At 38.2% G+C, this 10922-nt stretch overlaps 1 pseudogene; it reads left to right on the top strand.

The window, feature by feature from the left end:
- Positions 1-1126: 1126 nt before the first annotated feature.
- On the top strand, positions 1127-8077 carry LOC137245925 (uncharacterized; annotated as a pseudogene).
- The last annotated feature ends 2845 nt before the right edge of the window (positions 8078-10922 follow it).

Here is a 10922-nt window from a genome sequence, read left to right as displayed (position 1 = left end):
GTTGCCCTTATTGCTTTTAAATGTATGAAAACATTTATTTGAAGCAATTTTTAATTTATAATTTATTTAATAATTTGGAAAAAATTTAAACAACGTGACATCAGGACAGACAAGGCGACAGCTGTTTCGATTATACCTTGTAAATTTGTTCAAAGCCTTTTCTCCCGGGATTGGGATTTGAACCCGCACTCCTACGATCAGGGCCGCAGAGAGCCGAGCCGGGCCCCTGGGACAGTTCGCGTTCACGGGCCCCCTAAAACATAAACTCAATCCAGTAAAAAAATAACAACATACATACATTTTTCAATTCACATTTTCAGTTTTATCTATATATATAAAAATGAAATGATGTTCGTTCCTGTCCATGTTTTGGGGCCTATACGAGGCCAATTTATATTATATTAAATAGAGGAAGGTTTTAAGCAAAAAAAATTTTGTTGTTAATTTCTAGGGTCTTGAGATATAGGTCAAAACGTGGACCCGGATAACCCTACGATGTGTTTATATAATATGGGCATCAAATGGAAGCTTCTGATGAGTACTTTAATATGGAGTACTTTTCGCACCCCTAGGTGACTAGGGTCTTGAGATATAGGCCAAAGTGTGGACCCGGGTACACCAAGAATGTGTTTATACAATATGGATATCAAATGAAAGCTGTTGATGAGTTCTTTAGAAGAGGGTAATTTTCATACATCTGGGTGACTAGGGTCTCTACATATTGCCCAAAACGTGGATCAGAATAACCTTAGGATGTGTTTTTATATTACGGGTATCAAATGGAAGCTGTTAATGAGTACTCCAACAGTACAATGTTTCTGATACAATCATGAATAATGTTAGCCATGGAACTGGTGGATTGTTTTCCTTGGATGCTCCTGGGGGAACAGGCAAGACCTTTTTGATTTCATTGATATTAGCAACAATTCGATCAGATAATAACGTTGCATTGGGACTCGCTTCTTCCGGAATTGCGGCTACATTACTGGAAGGAGGTCGCACAGCACATTCTGCATTAAAATTGCCTTTGAATATGCAGGTAAATGAAACACGTCATATTTCGAAAATATCTGGAATGGCAAAAGTTCTTAAAGTATGTAAGCTCATCGTATGGGACAGGTGTACTATGGCATACAAGAAATCATTGGAAGCACTTGATAGAACTTTTAAAGATCTACGAGGAAGCCAAAAAGTCTTTGGAGGTGCCATTATTTTATTGGCTGGAGATTTCACTGTGATCCTCAAATCCACGGCTGCAGATGAAATCAATGCATGTTTAAAATCATCGTATTTATGGAGGCATGTAAACACGCTTACACTTACTACAAACGTACATGTTCAACTACAAAACGACTGAATTTTCACAGAAATTACTGAAAATCGGAAATGGCCAAATGTCTGTCGATCCAACAGGAATGATTACAGTGCCTAACAATTTCTGCACTTTTGCACAGTCTAAAGAGGCATTGATACAGAATGTATTTCCAAACATAATACAACATCACAAAAACTATGATTGGCTTAGCGAAAGAGCAATTTTAGCTGAAAAAAATAACGACGTCAATAAGATAAATGCAACTATTCTGGATCAAATACCTGATGACATAGTTGCATATAAGTCAATGGACACTATTACTGATCAAGATGATTTCGTAAATTATCCAACTGAATTCTGAAACTCCCTTGATTTGCCAGGCCAACCACCTCATAATTTACGTTTAAAAATTGGAGCACCGATTATTATGCTGCGCAATATTAATATGCCACGGCTTTGCAACGGTACCATACTCGCTGTGAAGAAGGTAATGGGTAACGTTATCGAAGCAACTATTTTGAAAGGGAAGACAAAGGAGAAGACGTTTTTATACCCAGAATTCCACTGATTCCGATGGATTTACCATTCGATTTCAAACGTTTGTGGTTCCTTAGTCGCCTTGCCTTCGCTATGACAATTAATAAGGCGCAAGGACAGTCTCTGCAAATGTGCGGTATTAATTTAGAATCCCCAATTTTATCTCATGGACAATTGTATGTAGTTTGCTCAAGAGTAGGCAAACCACCGTCATTATGCATTTACGCGAAAGATGGAAAAACCTAAAACGTTGTCTACGAAAAAGTGTTACAATAAAGTTCGAATGAAATTGTATCAAAGAATTTGCTTTGTTTCGTATTAATTTTATTCGCTTTCAGTAAATCACTGAAATTATCGCCTAGCGAAGCGGGCGAGGGTACGCTAGTTTCATATAAAATAAGATTTTCTGAATGAAATGTTAGATTTCATTGTTTGATTGCTTACATTAACTTTTTATAAATATGTACATTTTAAGAGATTGAATCAGCCAAGGAAAACCTTCCGTGCTTTTGCTTTGCGAATATGGAAATTACCGATTCAAAACTAATGCTGCGAGCAAGGCTGGACTCCAACGCCAATGTTCCAAAGCTTGTCAAGCGATTTTGGTTCATAGTAGAACGTAAACAAATTTTTCACGCGAGACAATAGACTAAAAGAACGCTCCCCTTCAGCCACATTGACTGGAAGTGTGCAAAATATTCTTAATGCTATGCAGATGTTCTGAAATAATACTTCCATCTTTAAGTCATGAAATTTGTTCAGAAGTTGAAATGGTGGCAGTGAATCACATCCCAAATTTGCTAAGTGGAAGGCTTTGAGATGAATGATTTCATCTATCAGATTCGTAGAAATATCGATGCCATAAATCGTGCAGAATGCCACTGCCTTTTCTCTGAGCTCTTCTTCCGTCAGATTCTAATATTTCCACAAAAAACTAAATTTAATTGCAATGTCATTTTCGGCTTCGAAAAATTTTGTCATTTTACCAATCAAGCAGTCCAAAAAACGTAAAAACTTGTTGTTTGAATTAAGTTTCGGAATCACACTCAGGTGATTCGCCAGGTAATTCATCGAACTGGCGCTTTCTTATTTTCCTTCTTTTCTCTGCGAAGGTATTGACAACTCCTATACTGCCAGAACCTTACATTCTTAGAGTATGATCGACCATTGATCCCTGAACTTCTTCAACTCACCAATGAAAGCTTATCCACGGCATACTCATATGTTTGCACAAATTTTTGCTTCGCAAAACAGGTCAAGTGTACTAATTTTTTCAAATTTATTTATTTATTTTTTTTTATTTCTAAAAGCTTATACAATGTTATTTAACATATGTACAACCTAAAATACATGCAGTGCTAGCATCAGAGGCTATCAGCTGATTTTTTATACTCAGTTGAGCAGAGCTCACAGAGTATATTAACTTTGATTGGATAACGGTTGGTTGTACATGTATAGAGGAATCGAGATAGATATAGACTTCCATATATCAAAATCATCAGTATCGAAAAAAAATTCGATTTAGCCATGTCCGTCCGTCCGTCCGTCCGTCCGTCCGTCCCTCTGTCCGTTAACACGATAACTTGAGTAAATTTTGAGGTATCTTGATGAAATTTGGTATGTAGGTTCCTGGGAACTCATCTCAGATGAACGATATCGGACAATAACCACGCCCACTTTTTCGATATCGGATTAAGCGATGAAACTTGGTAGGTGAGTTGAACTTGTGACGCAGAATAGAAAAATGGTAAAATTTTGGACAATGGGCGTGGCACCGCCCACTTTTAAAAGGAAGTAATTTAGAAGTTTTGCAAGCTGTTATTTGGCAGTCGTTGAAGATATCATGATGAAATTTGGCAGGAACGTTACTTTTATTACTATATATCTGCTTACTAAAAATTAGAAAAATCGGAGAACGACCACGCCCACTTTTTAAAAATTTTTTTTTTTTAATTCAAAATTTAAAAGAAAAGTTAATATCTTTACAGTATAATTTACCAATCCTTGTGAAATTTGGTAGAGGCTTAGATTCTAGGACGATAACTGTTTTCTGTGAAAAAGGGCGAAATCGGTTGAAGCCGCGCCCAGTTTTTATACACAGTCGACCGTCTGTCCTTCCGCTCGGCCTTTAACACGATAACTTGAGGAAAAATCGATATATCTTTACTAAACTCAGTTCACGTACTTATCTGAACTCACTTCGTATTGGTGTAAAAAATGGCCGAAATCCGACTATGACCACGCCCAATTTTTCGATATCGAAAATTACGAAAAATGAAAAAAAATGCCATAATTATATACCAAATACGAAAAAAGGGATGAAACATGGTAATTGTATTGGTCTGTTGACGCAAAATATAAGTTTAGAAAAAAACTTGGTAAAATGGGTGTGACACCTACCATATTAAGTAGAAGAAAATGAAAAAGTTTTGCAGGGCGAAATCAAAAGCCCTTGGAATCTTGGAAGGAATACTGTTCGTGGTATTACATATATAAATAAATTAGCGGTACCCGACAGATGAAGTTCTGGATCACCCTGGTCCACATTTTGGTCGATATCTCGAAAACGCCTTCACATATACAACTAAGGGCCACTCCTTTTTAAAACCCTCAATTATACCTTTAATTTGATACCCATATCGTACAAACACATTCTAGAGTCACCCCTGGTCCACGTTTATAGCGATATCTCGAAAAGGCGTCCACATATAAAACTAAGGCCCACTCCTTTTTAAAATACTCATTAACACCTTTCATTTGATACCCATATCGTACAAAAAAATTCTAGAGTCACCCATGGCCCACCTTTATGGCGATATCTCGAAAAGGCGTCCACCCATAGAACTAAGGCCCACTCCCTTTTAAAACACTTATTAACACCTTTCGTTTGATACCCATATTGTACAAACGCATTCTAGAGTCACCCCTGGTCCACCTTTATGGCGATATCGCGAAAAGGCGTCCACCTATAGAACTAAGGACCACGCCCTTTTAAAATACTCATTAACACCTTTCATTTGATACCCATATTGTACAAACGCATTCTATAGTCACCCCTGGTCCACGTTTATGGCGATATCCCGAAAAGGCGTCCACCCATAGAACTAAGGCCCACTCCCTTTTAAAACACTTATTAACACCTTTCGTTTGATACCCATATTGTACAAACGCATTCTAGAGTCAACCCTGGTCCACTTTTATAACGATATTCCGAAAAGGCGTCCACCTATAGAACTAAGGCCCACTCCCTTTTAAAATACTCATTAACATCTTTCATTTGATACCCATATAGTACAAACAAATTCTAGAGTCACCCCTGGTCCACCTTTATGGCGATATCTCGAAAAGGCGTCCACATATAGAACTAAGGCCCACGCCCTCTTAAAATACTCATTAACACCTTTCATTTGATACCCATATAGTACAAACGCATTCTAGAGTCACCCCTGGTCCCCTTTATGGCGATATCACGGAACGGCGTCCACCTATGGAAATAAGGATCACTCCCTTTTAAAATACTCATTAACACCTTTGATTTGATACCCATATCGTACAAACAAATTCTAGAGTCAACCCTGATCCACCTTTATGGCGATATCCCTAAATGGCGTCCACCTATAGAACTATGGCCCACTCCCTCTTAAAATACTCTTTAATACCTTTCATTTGATACACATGTCATACAAACACATTCCAGGGTTACCCTCGGTTCATTTTCCTACATGGTTATTTTCCCTTATGTTGCCACCATAGCTCTCAACTGAGTATGTAATGTTCGGTTACACCCGAACTTAACCTTCCTTACTTGTTTTTTTTTTTCAAATTAACGCTCTAGTTTATTATCAGCCTGTATTTATAGATGTTGCGGGCTTTTACAACAATGAAGAAGGAATACGACCAAACCGATAGGGGCATAGTTATCTATATATATAAAAATGATTTCGTGTTTAAATGGAACGCTAAAACTTGAAAACGGCTGAACCAAATCAAATATTTCCTTAGGGGGGTTTGTTTGTTGTTACCCCGCGAAGGTTTAGTCGAAGAAAAAATTAAAAAATATTAGGGGGCGTGGCACCTCCCATACAATCATAATTTTTAAAGCTGATTATCTCTAAATTAAAGGGTTCAAAGGTAGGGAGCTGAAAATTGGTATAGAGGTAGGTGATATCAAAACCCTTCTCACGCAGAAAAGTGGGGGTTATCAGAAAAGAGGGCGTGCACCTCCCATACAAACTTAATATTTCATGCTGAATATCTCTAAAATTGTTTAAGGTAGGGACTTGGAAATTGGTGTGGAGATAAACGATAACAATTCAATATTAACGCAAAATAATAGGAGTTATACGAAAAGGGGCGTGGCGCCTCCCATAAAAACTTAATTTTACAAGCTGAATATTTATAAAAACGTTTAAGGTTGGAACCTGAAAATTGATCAGGAGATTAACGATATCAATAGCATGCTTATGAAAAAAACAGTATTTATGGGAAAATGGGGCGTGGCACCTCCCATGCGTTTTTAATTTTTAAGGCTAAATATCCCTAAAAGCGTTCATGGCATGTACATAGAAATCACTATGCAGATATACGATATCAATACCATGTTCACCAAAAAAAAAAAAAAAGATTTATCGAAAAATGGGGCATGGTACCTCCCATACGTACTAAACTTTTGAGGCTGAATATATCTAAAAGGGTTGGAGGAGCGGCCTGAAAACCATTATGGAGTTATACTATATCAATACTCTTACTTACTTCCTTAAAATAGCCAATACTCGGTGAAAATAAATTGGAGCGTAGTAGGCGGCCATTCCATTTGACAGCTTACAATATTATTTCTAATGTAATAATTAAAGCGGTAGCTTTTCGTGTTAAATAGTTTACATTTACGAAGTAAACAGTTGCGAATGTGTGGATTATCAATATCTGAGCGGTTTTATTGATATTTTGTTTAAAAAAGTGATTTAGTGTGTCGGCGAATACCAATTTACATTGGAATAGATACATAGTTTATCATCCAATTGCATATTTTCGTGTTAAATAGTTAACGTTTACGAAATAAAAAATAGCGAATGTGTGGATTATAATTTTTTGACTGGTTTCATTCATATTTCGTTTAAAAAAGTACATTGGACTGTATATAGTTTATCGCTAAATTGCATCTTTTTCCTTAGTTGGGTTAGCTCATTTTAGGATTTTTCAAAGGTAAGTTAACGGCTTGTAAAACCTTATGTGAGCTGTATGCAAATGTATGATCATTTCCAATTAGATATTTGTTAAGATGCCAAGAATCAATGTGCATGATAACATTGGTAGGAATTCTCACAGCATAAGGAGAATACGAAATTTCAGAGCACGTCAAACAGAAAGGGAAAGTGTTATTGAGAGGGTATCAGCTCGAAATAGACTGCTGGAGAATCGTGCGCACCAGTTAGATGATGTAAACCAAACTTACAATCAGGAAGAACGATTGAGAAGAAGGGAAGTTCACAATCAGCAAGAATGATTGAGAAGAAAGAAAGTTCGTGCACGCGAAAGTGATGAAGTAAGATCACAACATGCGATTATTCGACGACAACAGCGGCAACAACAAATTTCTTTGGTGAACACTGAACGGGCAGGCTTTCGATATGAGCCAAACATTCAATATAGCGCATCTGTTCAAATCGGTCAAATGTCAGTAGTTTGTCAACATTGCAATGCAGTCAAATTTCAAAAAGAATCGCCAGGATTATGTTTCGCGGGAGGAAAGGTTAAGTTGCCAGAATTGCTTCCACCACTAGAGCCATTGTTCCAGCTGCTTTACGGTGAATCCCCCAACTCGAGGCATTTCTTACAGCACACTAAAATGTACAACGATTGTTTTCAAATGACGTCGTTTGGCGGTGAAATTGTAAATGAACAAAACTACAATCCAATGTTTAAGATAATTTTACTAAGCGCAATACTTGACAGAAACTGAAGAACTTTCCTCGAATTATACAGGTTCATGGGCAAATTTTTCATCTCGCTGGATCGCTGTTGCCGCATCAAGATCAAGAACACAAATATTTCCAAATTTACTTTCTGGGAGATTCACATGATGAACTAAATCGACATTGTACTATCTTCATTGCAACGAAAAGAGAAATAATCGATAATTGCAGCAAATGTTACACGAACACAATGACCTCATCAAACTGTTTCCGATTTCGTTGGAACGTATGCCAACAGATGATCATAGCATAATCATACATGCGGACAAGAGACCAACAGGAACTCATGAAAGACAATATAATGCACCTACAGTTAGCGAAATATTAGTTGTTGTTGTTGGAGAAAATTTGGAGTCGCGTGATATTGTCATAAAACGTAGAACTGAAAACGCACTAAAGCGGATAAGTGAGACACATCGGTCTTACGACGCAATGCAATATCCGCTAATGTTCTGCCGTGGGGAAGACGGATATCACTTACGCTATAAGATGATAAATCCAATGAATGGTTAGTACAAAAAAATGTTTGTTTGCTACTTCATATATGTAATTTAAACTTTTAGGTGTCGAGACAAATAAAAAGGTCAGTTCAATGAATTTTTACGCATATCGAATGATGATTCGACAAAACTATGACAACCATTTACTGAGATATCGACGATTATTCCAACAGTATGCAGTGGATATGTACATTAAAGTTGAGATAGAACGACTTAATTACATTCGATACAATCAGTCGAAGTTGCGATCTGAAAAGTATGTTCACTTACGAGATGCGATGAATAGTGATGGGGATATTACAGATATTGGTCGACTCACTATTTTGCCATCGACATACATTGACAGTCCTAGACACATGTATGAGTACTCCCAGGACGCGATGACTTACGTGCGCAATTATGGACGACCGGATTTGTTTGTAACATTTACTTGCAATCCAAAATGGCCAGACATTACGAATGAGTTGCATCCCGGCCAATCACCAAGCGATCGCCACGACATCACAGCACGAGTGTTTAAACAAACACTTAGATGTTTGATGGACTTCATTACGAAGCAACGTGTATATGGTACTGTTCGATGCTGGATGTACTCAGTGGAGTGGCAGAAGAGAGGTTTACCCCACGCACACATTCTGCTTTGGATGGTGGAGAAAATTACACCTGACCAAATTGATGACATACTTGCCGCTGAAATTCCTGATGTTGATATAGATCCAGAGTTGCACGAAGTGGTGATGGCCAATATGGTTCATGGGCAATGCGGACAACACGATCCATCTTCGGTTTGTATGTCGGACAATAAATGCAAAAAACGCTATCCACGTGCTTTTATTTCGGAAACTCAAACTGGAAACGATGGATACCCTCTCTATCGGCGTCGCTCACCCGCTGACAATTGCAGAACAATCATCACTCAATTGAAAGGAAAGAATTTCTTGGTTGATAACACATGGATCGTTCCATATTCGCCTATTTTGTCTAAGGCATTCAAAACACGTATAAATGTTTAGTATTGCAGTTCAATAAAGTCAATTAAGTATGTTTGAAAATACGTCACCAAGGGAAGTGATATGGCGGTTATTGGCGTGGAACGAGATGAAATTAGCAAATTTCAAATATGCAGATATGTCGATTGCAATCTAGAGAATATTTTCATTTGCAATACATGAACGCCATCCGACTGTTGTGCATCTGTCAATTCATTTGGAGAATGGCCAACGAGTTTATTTCAACGCAAAGAACATAGTACAGCGAGCGGAAAGACCACCAGCAACCACTTTAACAAGTTTCTTTGCAACTTGCGGCAGTGATCCGTTCGCGAGAACATTGCTTTACTCTGAGATGCCTCGGTATTATACATGGAATGCATCGTCGAAGAAATGGTTACGCAAGAAGTACGGCCATCCAGTAGATGGTTATCCAGGTGTTTCTTCAACTGGGGCATTGGGAAGAATTTACAGTATCTATCCAAAGAACGATGATTGCTTTTACCTACGTTTGCTTCTGGTCAATGTACGCGGTTCAACTTCATTTCAATCTTTGAGGACTATAGATGGTACCATTTGTGAAACATTTCGAGAAGCATGTCAACAATTGCAATTGCTTGAACACGATAGTCACTGGAATCAAACGCTAGCGGATGCAATAGCTTCCTCACCAGCCACTGCAGTTCCTGAAATTTTCGCTATAATAATTTCGACATGTTAGCCTTCAAACCCGCGTCTATTATGGGATACGTACAAGGATAACATGGCAGAAGATATTTTGCACCGCTTGCAACTCGCGACAAGAAATTACGCGTTGCAAATGAACGCTGACATCAACAATCTTATTGAAGATTTATGTTTACTCATGAGTGGAAAACTATTGATTGAAGTTCATATGCCAGCGCCAAGTCGTCAAGCAAGGGATGTACTGAATCGCCAATTGGAACGCGAGCGTGCTTACGATATAACTCACTTGCAACAAGTACAAAGAAATTTTCCATTGTTGAATGAACAGCAAAGCAGTGCGTACAATCAACTAATAAATGTTGTAGATAATGGAAACGGTGGCATATTTTTTTTCGATGCGCCCGGCGGGACCGGTAAAACGTTCCTATTGTCTTTAATACTAGCAGCAATACGTGGTATTGCATTATCTCTTGCATCTACCGGAATTGCGGCAACACTGTTGGAAGGTGGAAGAACGGCACATTCAGCATTAAACTTGCAAATACACGAAAGTCCTGTTTGCAATATTTCAAAGCAATCAGCAATGGCACAAGTTTTAAAAAACTGTAAATTGATCATATGGGATGAGTGCACAATGGCCCACAAACGATCATTAGAAGCACTCGACCGAACAGTGAGAGGTTTGCGCAATAATGATCGTTGCTTTGGAGGAGTGATGATATTGCTGGCGGGCGACTTCAGACAAACACTACCCGTGATTCCAAAATCAACAGCGGCGGATGAGCTAAACGCATGTCTGAAGTCATCGCATTTGTGGAGGTTTGTTAAAACCATTTCATTGACCATCAATATGCGAGTTTTGCTGCAACACGATAGAACTGCAGAGGTTTTTTCAAAAGAGGTGCTACGAATCGGCAATGGA

Source organism: Eurosta solidaginis, chromosome 3 (assembly GCF_040869045.1).
Source record: "Eurosta solidaginis isolate ZX-2024a chromosome 3, ASM4086904v1, whole genome shotgun sequence".
Lineage (NCBI taxonomy): Eukaryota > Metazoa > Arthropoda > Insecta > Diptera > Tephritidae > Eurosta > Eurosta solidaginis.
Note: the sequence above shows the minus strand (reverse complement) of the source record. Positions and strands in the feature narration are given on the sequence as shown.